Genomic DNA, 10,436 nt, shown 5'->3' on the forward strand with positions numbered 1-10,436 from the left:
AAAGTGCTGGGATTACAGGCGTGAGCCACAGCGCCCAGCCTGAATAGACATTTCTTAGAAGAAGTCATATAAATAGCCAACAGGTATGAAAAAATGTTCAACAGCACCAATTATCAGGGAAATGCAAATCAAAATTACAATGAGATATTGTCTCACCCCAGCTAAAATAGCTATTATCAAAAAGACAGAAAATAACAAATGCTGATGAAAATGTGAAGAAAGGAAAATGCTCTTACGCTGTTGGTGGGAATGTAAATTAGTACAACCATTATGAAAACCAGTATGGAGGTTCTTCAAAATCTAAAAATAGAACTACCATGTGATCCAGCAATCCCACTGCGGGGTATATATTCCCCAAAAAGGAAGCTGGTATACCAAAGAGATATGCGCACTCCTATGTTTATTGCAGCGCTATTCACTGTAACCAAGATATGAAATCAACCTAAGTGTCCACTAATATATGAATTTAAAAAAGTTACGTGTATACACACACACAAGAGAATATTTTTCAACTATGAAAAAAGAATGAAATTCTGTCATTTGCAGCAAGGTGGATGGAATTGGAGGGCATTTCTGTTAAGTGAAATAAGCCAGGCATAGATAAACAAATAGCACGTGTTCTCACTCATATGTGGGAACTAAAAGAATTGATCTCATGAAGATAGTGAATAGAATGATGGTTACCACAGGGAAAGGTATGGGATAGAGGGGATGAAAAGGGATTAGTAATGGACACAAAAGTACAGCTAGAGAGAAGAAATATATTCTAGTGTTCAATAGCACAATAGGGCAACTGTAATTAATAATTTATTGCCTATTTCAAAATAGCTAGACTATTTGGAATGTTCTCAGTACAAAAAATGATAAATATTTGAAGTGATGAATATACAAATTACACATTGTATGCTTGTAAATGTACTCCATAAACATGTACAGCTACTATGTATCCATTAAAATTTAAAATTTAAAAAAGAATGCCTACAAGTGGATGAAAATGTATCCATAACAAGGTAAGCATTGCAGTATTTCAGAACACTTGGGAAAAAAGAGAAGGTCCTATAAGCTTCAAGGGAGAAAAGAATAATATAAAGGGTCAGAAGTGAGAATGGCTTCAGATTTCTTAATAGCCATACATGAAGCTTAAAGATAACAGAGAATTGCTCTCAAAATTATGAAGGAAAAATAATTTCCATATTTGAATTATTTTATTCACCAAACTATCAATCAAAGTTGAAGGCTGAATAAGAATTTCAAACATTGTATTTTATACATCCGTTCTCAAGAAGCTTCCGGAAAATGTACTCTATCAAAAACAAGGGAGTAAATGAAGACCATGAAGACATGGGCTCAGGTATGAGGAGACCCAGCACAGGACAGAGGTTGAAAAGTGATGGGAGAGTCCCAGGATGACAGTTATGCAGGAGGCCTGACTAGCAAACAGTCTAACCTAACCAGAAGGACAATATAAGTCTCCAAGAGGGATGTTTACAAGGTGATTAACCTCCTGGAAAACTGCACTAATATGCTTGGCACATTAAACGTACTTAGCTAAGGTAAAAAGGAAACTTAAGAAAAAGGAAAAACTATAAACAAAGCAGTTACTAACTCCATGGAAGAAAAAAGAAAGCACAATAGTATATTAGAATGTTCAACTGTGAATAATGTTTGCATGGTTTTAATTATATAATGTATAATTATACAAACACTAAATATGGATTTACCACAAAATTAACTTGGAGAGATGCAGAGAGGATTGTAGAGGCCTAAACATACTTCAAAGATGCAACACCCACAATATGAAGACAGCATATATTTGAATAATTATCCTCTGTAATGATGAAATTTCCAGAGAGAAATGAGAAGGTCCAAGATTGTATTCCTTGGTAGTTTAAGCCCATAAATAAAACAAAACAAAAAGCTCCCAACGAATTTGCCTTATCTTTCTCACCCCATGAATTAAAAATCTAAGGATATTAAAGTCTTTCTTAGTTTATACATTGCTCAGTCCTAGCCAGAGGGGGCCCTGTTCACTTGATTAGAGGTACAGTTCCATCCACAGCCACAGCTGGGGCTCTGTGGGACTTTTTCAGGACACTAGAAATTAAATCCGTTTCAGTTCAAGTCTCTAATATGTGCCTCACTTTTAAGAGCCTAAATAGTTAACAATCCATGAGGTTATCACAGTTCTAGCCTCACACTTACAAAGGTGCAAAAATAAGTGGGATACAGATCCAAAATCAGCAATGCCAGGCAAAGCAATGTTTCTAGTACTCCTCTTTTTAGGATTGGCAAACACCGGAGCAGAAGCTCAAGGAATCAGAATGAAGAAGAAAATCTTGGTTTTATCTTCACCTTTTCAGGGTGTCAATCGATGTATGTTAGTTTTCTGGAATAATAACCTAAAACTTCAAATCGGTTTGAGAAGAATTTCCCAGAAGGATGTTAACATTGGCCTATGTATTTAGTGGCTGTTTGGTAAAGGCCACACTGCATCCTGGCTCCTCTAGCAGAAGGGACATCTGAGACACTCTTTCAGCAAAACATAGATGTGTCTCCTTAGCCTCTGTGTTTATTTCAGGTTGACAGTCTCCTTAGTAGACTCCTGAACTGTGGCTTCTGCTGATGCTTCTGAAGCTTCTGTCCCTGAGACCTATTGAGGAGAAACACTCTTTCCATGTGCTTCACGGTGCTATCTTTCGTTTGCTTTGGGATATGGCAGGCCACGTGTGTAGCATTTCTCTGGCTGTATTGTTTTCTGCAGTCGTAGGATCAACTTCTAGTGTTTTCTTTCTTTCTGCTCTTCTTTTGCTCTGTCTAGGAAGACTCAGCTGAATTTGGGGACCAGCCTGCTAAGCACCTTTCCTATTCTTTTTTCAAAATTCCCAGCCATTGTGCCAACATGTTGAGATTTTTTAGGGGCTCTGGCTAAGTTCGCAACCAATGGAGAAATAAGACAATGGAGAGCAGAGGCAGCACCCAAATCATCTTTATTACTGACAAAGACTAAGCTGGAGACATAACTGCATGCATTCACTAAGGCTGCCATAACAAAGTACCACCAGCTAGGTGGCATAAAACAATGGAAATTTGTCTCATATTTCTGGAGACCAGAAGTCCAAAATCAAGTTGTTATCAGAGCCATGCTTTCTCTGAGACATGTATGGGAGATCATTCCTTGCCCCTTCTAGCTTCTGGTGTTTGCTGGCAATCTTTGGCATTCCTTGGGTTGTAGATGCATCACTCCAATCTCTGCCCCTGGTGTCACATGGCTGTTTTCTCTCTTTATGTCTCTTCTTCTTATGAAGACACCGGGAATAATGGCTTAGAGACCATCCACTAAAAGACCCTTTCAAATGAGGTCATATTCATAGGTACTGGGGTTAGGACACCAAAATGAATTTTTGGGATACACAATTCAACCCTTAATAATAACTCAGGGTGAGAGACTAATGGACTTGCTACTGAACCTCAAAATTAGGCAAATTTACCTGCCCACTCATAGCGTTCTATTTTGGGGAAGTCTCCCTATGACAAGTAAAACTTACAGCACAGACAGCAGAGAGGAGCCCTTACTCCCTGGGGTAAGTCAACTCCCAGCCAGGAAAAATATGGAGCATAGCTGAGCATGCCTGTTCTTTCAAAACAGACTAGTTTAAGCCACTTTTGTACTCCTCAGAGATGTGAGTAAAAAGTGGAAGAAGACAAGGAGAGACGTACATCTACATGAGAGGAAACATCGGGGGTAAAGAGGAAGCCTTCTCTCAACACAAATGTCAAAAAGAAATTTTGAAAGAAAAGCCACAAAATGTAAAATAGTAATTCCATAACAATAACTTGACTTTAAAACTCCTAATTATATTAACAAGATTAGGAAATCATGAGTGAATTTCTTATCTTGTATAGGTAAGACTCAAAACTTAACATGTTATTCTTGACTTTGATAATAAGATTGTAAAATATATGTATTATATCTATATATATGGTAAAACATGTTATTTTTTAAACTGAAATATTATCACTATAAGAATTAAAACATTGGGTATATACCTCTTAACAGGGTCCTAGAGAAGGTAAAAATAAACGAAACACAGTTCTTATTTTATATGAATAAAAACAAAGATGTAACAAGGAATAAAGAATAAAGACAAAAAGTCCAAGATGTAACAAGGACGCATAAAAAGCATACATTACAAACAAGATGATTAAACACATTTGTCATATTATTAAATTTAAAATATTTTAAAATGTCATTAGGTATCCAAGATTCTCAGTTAATTAAAGATCAAAATAATGATGACCAAAGGTTTATCAACCAATACAACAAAAAAGAAAACGGGGTAACAATATTTTGTAAGACAAAATCGTTAATGGAAAGAGTAAATATATAGATTAATAAAAGGTAGATTCAACAAAAATATATTCATTTCAACTTTCACTGGATAACAATGGGGAAAAATATATAGAGAGAAACTTTACAAATAAGAGAGAAATTAACAAAAATAATAATCTTTCAATTTCCCCAGAACTTTCTTATTATCTCTTACTCTAAAATAAAAGCATGCAGAATCTGAACAATACAATTAATGAAGTTGAACTTATCATTATATATGAAATAAAATAAACTACACATCCTTTTCATATGTTCGTGAAATACTTCCAAAAGTTGATCATATGTTCATTTACATGCGTGCACACACAGTCCTCAAAAACGAACCACATTTTCTGAATGCAAGGAATCTGTTTCATTGCTGAAAGTATGCTTTAAATATTGAAATATAATACATTGGAATTCTAAAATTAAAAGGATTGAGAACATTTGAAGTCTAGTTACTATTAACTGGAAATGAATAATAAAACGGAAAACAAAACTAAACTTTTCCCAAATATTTAAAAAGAAATACTTTTCACAACACTACGTGCTCGAATTATTACAGTCTGGGTTAAAAATAATGAATATGAACCTGTTTGGAAAAAAACTGAATGGCATCAAACTCATATCAGAAGCAAATCCATAGTTCTACAAGAATAGAAGGAAACCGAATATTGAACTCAAGGTGGGAGAAAAAGAACAATGAGCTAAAACTAAACAAACAAAATCAAAATACTCCAGAGAAGATTATTATTCTAAGGCTGAAAATAATGGAGCCATGACAGTAATTCCAGGTAATCACGTCTAGTTACTAAAAGCGATTATGGATCTAAAATGGGGACAGTGGGACTGACAAGTGATTTTATTTACTGTTCCTCTTTATTACCATTTTATAAGATTCTGATGTGTGAACTCTGAGGGTATATTCGTTTAGTCAGAAAATGGCTTCTGGAGCAATTGAAAGAATGACTCATTTGGGTAAGGGCAAATATGAAACATGTAAATTAGTAAATGTAAGAAGGCCAGTGCAAATTCTGCATAGGAGAATAGTTTAGGTCTCACTGATGTTGAAAAGAAAAAGCACCTGCAAATGAAAAGCCTTGCATGTTAAAAAAATAAAAAATAAAAAAGGTAGTACATTTCCAAGGTAGATGTAGTGGTTTCTGGGATAGATACAAACATTTCTGGTGGTTCATCTAGCCATCATCTACAGCAGGATACCTGATCCAGGAATCTGTTGCATTGCTGAAGGTATACTTTATTTTTAAAAATTACTTATTTATTTTTATTTTTTGAGATGGAGCTTCACTCTGTTGCCCAGGCTAGAGTGTAATGGTGCAATCTTGGCTCACTGCAACCTCCACCTCCTGAGTTCAAGCGATTCTCCTGCCTTAGCCTCCCAAGTAGCTGGGATTACAGGCATGTGCTACCACGCCTAGCTAATTTTTTGTATTTAGTAGAGATGGGTTTCACCATGTTGGTCAGGCTGGTCTCAGACTCCTGACCGCAAGTGATCCACCTGCCTCGGCCTCCCAAAGTGCTGGTATTACAGGCATGAGCCACCGTGCCGGCCTGAAGGTATACTTGAAAATATAATACATTAGAATTCTAAAATTAAAAAGACTGGGAACAGTTTGAAGGCAAGAGGAATTACCATTGTTTTATGTTTAGATTCCTAGTGATCAGCACTCTAAATGTGTGCCACTTCAGCATGTGTTTACTTATTTCTCAAGCAAAGGAATCAGTGAAAATATAGAGAAAAGCCAGTTACATTACAGAACTTCCTTGATGAGGAAGGGGCCCTAGTGATCTTTCTGAGGTAATGAAAATAGTCTATTTCTTGGTTACTGGGTATGTTCCTAGCTAAAAATTATTCTAGCTGCATACTAAAAATTTGTACATTTTACTGTTGTAAATTATACATCAAAAACTAAGACCAAAACCACACAAGAAAAGCTGAGTGTTCCAGAAGCACCTTATTCTTTGGAATATTTGATCAACTTTTACTTTTTGTTTCTTTTCTCCTATTAAGCAAACCAACTTAAATTTGATTCAGTTTGGGTGTAGAATATAGTACCTATAGTGAAATTTCTTAGTATAGTTGTCTATTTCCAAATAGTATATAATTGTTACCACTGGCAATTTTGATAGAAAGTGAAGGGTAAATATCCAAAGTTATACTTACTTTGTCAACTTTCAAATTATTCCCTGCACAAGAACCAAACTATATGATGAAAAAAAGATTAAAAATTAATCTAATCAATTTTCTAATTTTAGTTATACTTCTATAATTCCCACAATACTAGCTGTATTCTTGGGTCATATTTGTGAGCAGGGTCTAAAGAGCACAATTAAGGCTGTTCAATGACTTGAACAGGGTGACAATTTTCTTCTTTGGAGATAGCTACTTAATCTCTCTCTCAAGTGTTAGTACACCTCAACTCAAATTCATTTTCTGAAAAAGATGAAAACAGTGCCACTGTTTATTTGCAGACAGCTCAGATTTTTCACCCATTTCTAGTATTTTAGGTCCAGTTATCATTTCGTGGCATTAATGTCATCTCAGAAGCATTTTTCTCACGGTCAAGTTGGGTTTCAAAGATCATACATTTATCATGTCTTGGAAATTGACAAATGTGTTTAGTTATGGATGTATTTAAATGTCTATGCCCTTGGCTCAGCCCTTTCATATGGTGTTTTCATTGGAACATAGGACTCAACTGAGTTGTGCACCAGCACAGGGTATCTGTTGAGGTCATTTTTTAACCACAGACCTGACGCTGCTGAAAGGCAAATTTTATAATTTTTGAGTGGCTATGTTGGGGAAAGCAGGAGGACAGGCATGGTACAAAATAATTTCTTAAAAATCAAATAACAAAGACAATCTTTGACTATTTAATATAATCTTTTCATTTTAGACATCATTTATTCAGTAAGTATAGAAAGACAACTTTGAAGTTTATCACCTCAAACTGTGAACAAAAAAATTTGCCAGGACAGTTAAACACATGTGAATATAATTGTGGCATTAACATGCTACTTTATGAAGGTGAAAGCATTTTTTTTCCCAAGAAATGTAATGTGCTCCATGCCCTAGGTGTTTGCTCCTTAACACTTTACTAACTCATTTATTCTACCTTGCTCAAACTCAAAACTCATCTGTTTTCAGATGGCAACTTCTTGCCATCTGAATCTGTTTGAATAACCTTATGGGAGAGTTTTCTAATTCTCCAAAGAGCTGAACATTAACCAGTTAATTCATCATTTTCTTTAAAGATCAAATAATGGGCCCAGACTGTCTCTCAAAGAAGGAAGTATTCAAACTGTTTTCATCAAGGATATTAGAGAAGATCTATCTACCTTGGGAAAGCTGTTAGAATCAACGTTCAAGACCTGGGTACTATTTAGGGCTAAAATAACCATCCCATGATGGCAGGGTTCATGCCTGAGGATCTTCTGGGTGTTTCGACTTCCATTATCTCTAATCCCTGAAACGATGTGGTAAGGTTGGTATTACTATCCCTGTTCTACAAATGAGGTCACAGAGACTCAGAGAGGTTCATGGAACTGGTGAATTGTTTATCAATGATACAAAACTAGGTCAGTCTCATTGGAGGGGTTATACTGTTTTTATTACACTTATACTAGATGCTGGAAGGATTCTGAGAAATGACAATGGTGTGAAAGGACTTAGCTTTCCATTTTTTTAATGCTCTTTTATGATGTGGTTAAAGCAAAAAGCAAGAATGGCTTGCGTCTAAAGATTTCCTCTCTTTAGCAGAGCAGAGCCTGCTCTCCTGTGTCCTCCCGTAGCCTCTGATTCCATGAGGCTCCTGTATGTTAGGATGGGAGATATCCTAGTTTCTAGCATCATCAGCTTTTTGAGCTGCAACAAGGGTCAGGAATTACCCAACATACAACCTAGTGTCTGCATGTGAGCAGGTTTCTAAGGATACAAAGGGCCCATGGTACCTTTCTAGAGGAATCCATGCAGCACATCACTCTGCACCTTCTCTCATAAGCTCAACCCACACCCTCTTTGTGGACTGTCTCACTGGCCCTTCATGTGTCTTAGTAGGGATGGTTTAGTTTTCTCCCTCACAGATGGGAGTAATTGGGCTCAGTTGATAATAAATCATCATAACCCACATTTTAGGTGCACATGGAAGAGATGTTAGTGGGGCTTTTGGGCACCACAGTTCCAAGGTTCTAATTATCTCTCTCCTGATGGTAGATCAGATAACATATAATTTAATCAAACAAACCAAACCAAACAACAACAGTACAAATTCCCATAGACAATGGAAACAACTTATGATATCTTTGCAAAGAAAAAAGGATTCATCTTCAAACAGTATGGAAAGAACCCACCACCTCTTGAGTCAGTCAAGCCAGTCTACATTTGAATCCATCCTCTCCATTTACTGTTTTATAATATCAGTAAGTCGTTTAACAGTTCTGAGTCTTTGTTCTCTGTTAAGTGGGATAATAACTTTGACCTTAGAAGGTTGTTGCGAGAAAAAATGAGATCTATCCTTCAAGCAGCTAACACGATACCTGGCAGTAAGCCCTTGGTGATAGTGGTTCTTCCTTTCCTCCCTCTCTTGTTGAGCCCATTGATTTTTCTAGGATAATATTTTTTAGAATGTGAAAGAATCTTTTTTTTCCCATTCATTTAGGGGCATCAAATAGCCCTTGACTTTTAAGAATCTTGAAATTGTTTATTTTATATGAGTTTTTAAAAATAGCTTACTTAGCAATTCAGGAAACACAATTACAAAAAGTGAATCTAGGCTCTACTGTGACTGTAGTGGAGAAAAAGAATAGAATGAAAAAACAAAACAGAAAGAGACAAGGAGAATGCTGTGTACATAATTTATAAACAGGAACACTTCAAACGCGCAAACTCCAGGCACCTCATTACTTTGTGAACTGTATATTCTTCCCAAGCATGGGGGAGTTTTTAAGTTAATGATGTGATCCATTCACCCCGTTATATTTTATTTATGTTTTCTTCTACAGTGAAATGAATAGTCAAAAACAATGACCTTCTTATTCTGTGAAGAAGAGGAAAAGGAAGAGGTGTGTGTGTGTGTGTGTGTGTGTGTGTGTGTGTGTGTGAATTTTCCCCACGCTTTAGGAGTTAAGGTGATTTTTAACCAGTTCCACCACAGGTTTATTTTTAAAACCTCTTAATGATGTTTAGAAAACAAAGGCTAACACTAAGGACAGCAAATGGCAAAAACACTGTGAACCTCTCTGTGGAGGACCAATCCTGTTCCCCTCCTGCTCCAGTCTGATTACCTCTGGGGAATGTGCTGTTCCTTGGAACGAATCCCCCTCAGTGCAAAAGAAGAGAGGTTGAAAAGTTTAGGACGTGGAAAATATGTGGAATTTGCTCTTGAATAATGATTTGTAGTTTTCTTTTGCGATAAATATGACCAATGACCCAGATAGGAGGATGGCAATTATTTAATGATTCAAGCTTCAGAAACGTAAAAACACTTCATAATAAAAATGAGAGCAATAATAGCAGGAAGCCAGGTTAAGTAAACAAGTAGAATGCTTCATGTATCTGTAGATGTACATTTGTGAATTCCAAAGCTATGACTGTAAAAGGGATTATTCTAACGATACGGTGTTCTCAGTTTCCATTGCTCATTGAATTGATTCTTCTGAATTTGCAGATAATGTTCCATGCTGACTTTCTGCACCCATCGGGGAGTCAGTTAGCTGGGACGATGTATCACCTGTGTAGGACTGTGACTTAGCAGGCCCCTGGCTCTGACAATCATTTACCTTTATGCAAGGCGCTTTTGCCCTACAGTCTCATGTGTCTCAAAGTAAATCATTTCCAAATCTGTTATAGCCAGCATATAACCCTCTTTTTGTGTTCAGTTATATATTTAAAATCTGCCCTCTTGTGTGAAGTTTTCATTGACTAGAGACTGTTCCTCTAATTTGTGAAGTGGGATATGTTTTTAAATTTCAGAGAACAGGAAGATGAATTGTTTTGAATGGGTTTCTTTTTTAATAGGCAAAGCTGTGTATGCACAAATGCTGGCCA

The sequence above is a fragment of the Nomascus leucogenys genome, chromosome 5 (assembly GCF_006542625.1).
Source record: "Nomascus leucogenys isolate Asia chromosome 5, Asia_NLE_v1, whole genome shotgun sequence".
Taxonomy (NCBI): Eukaryota; Metazoa; Chordata; class Mammalia; order Primates; family Hylobatidae; genus Nomascus; species Nomascus leucogenys.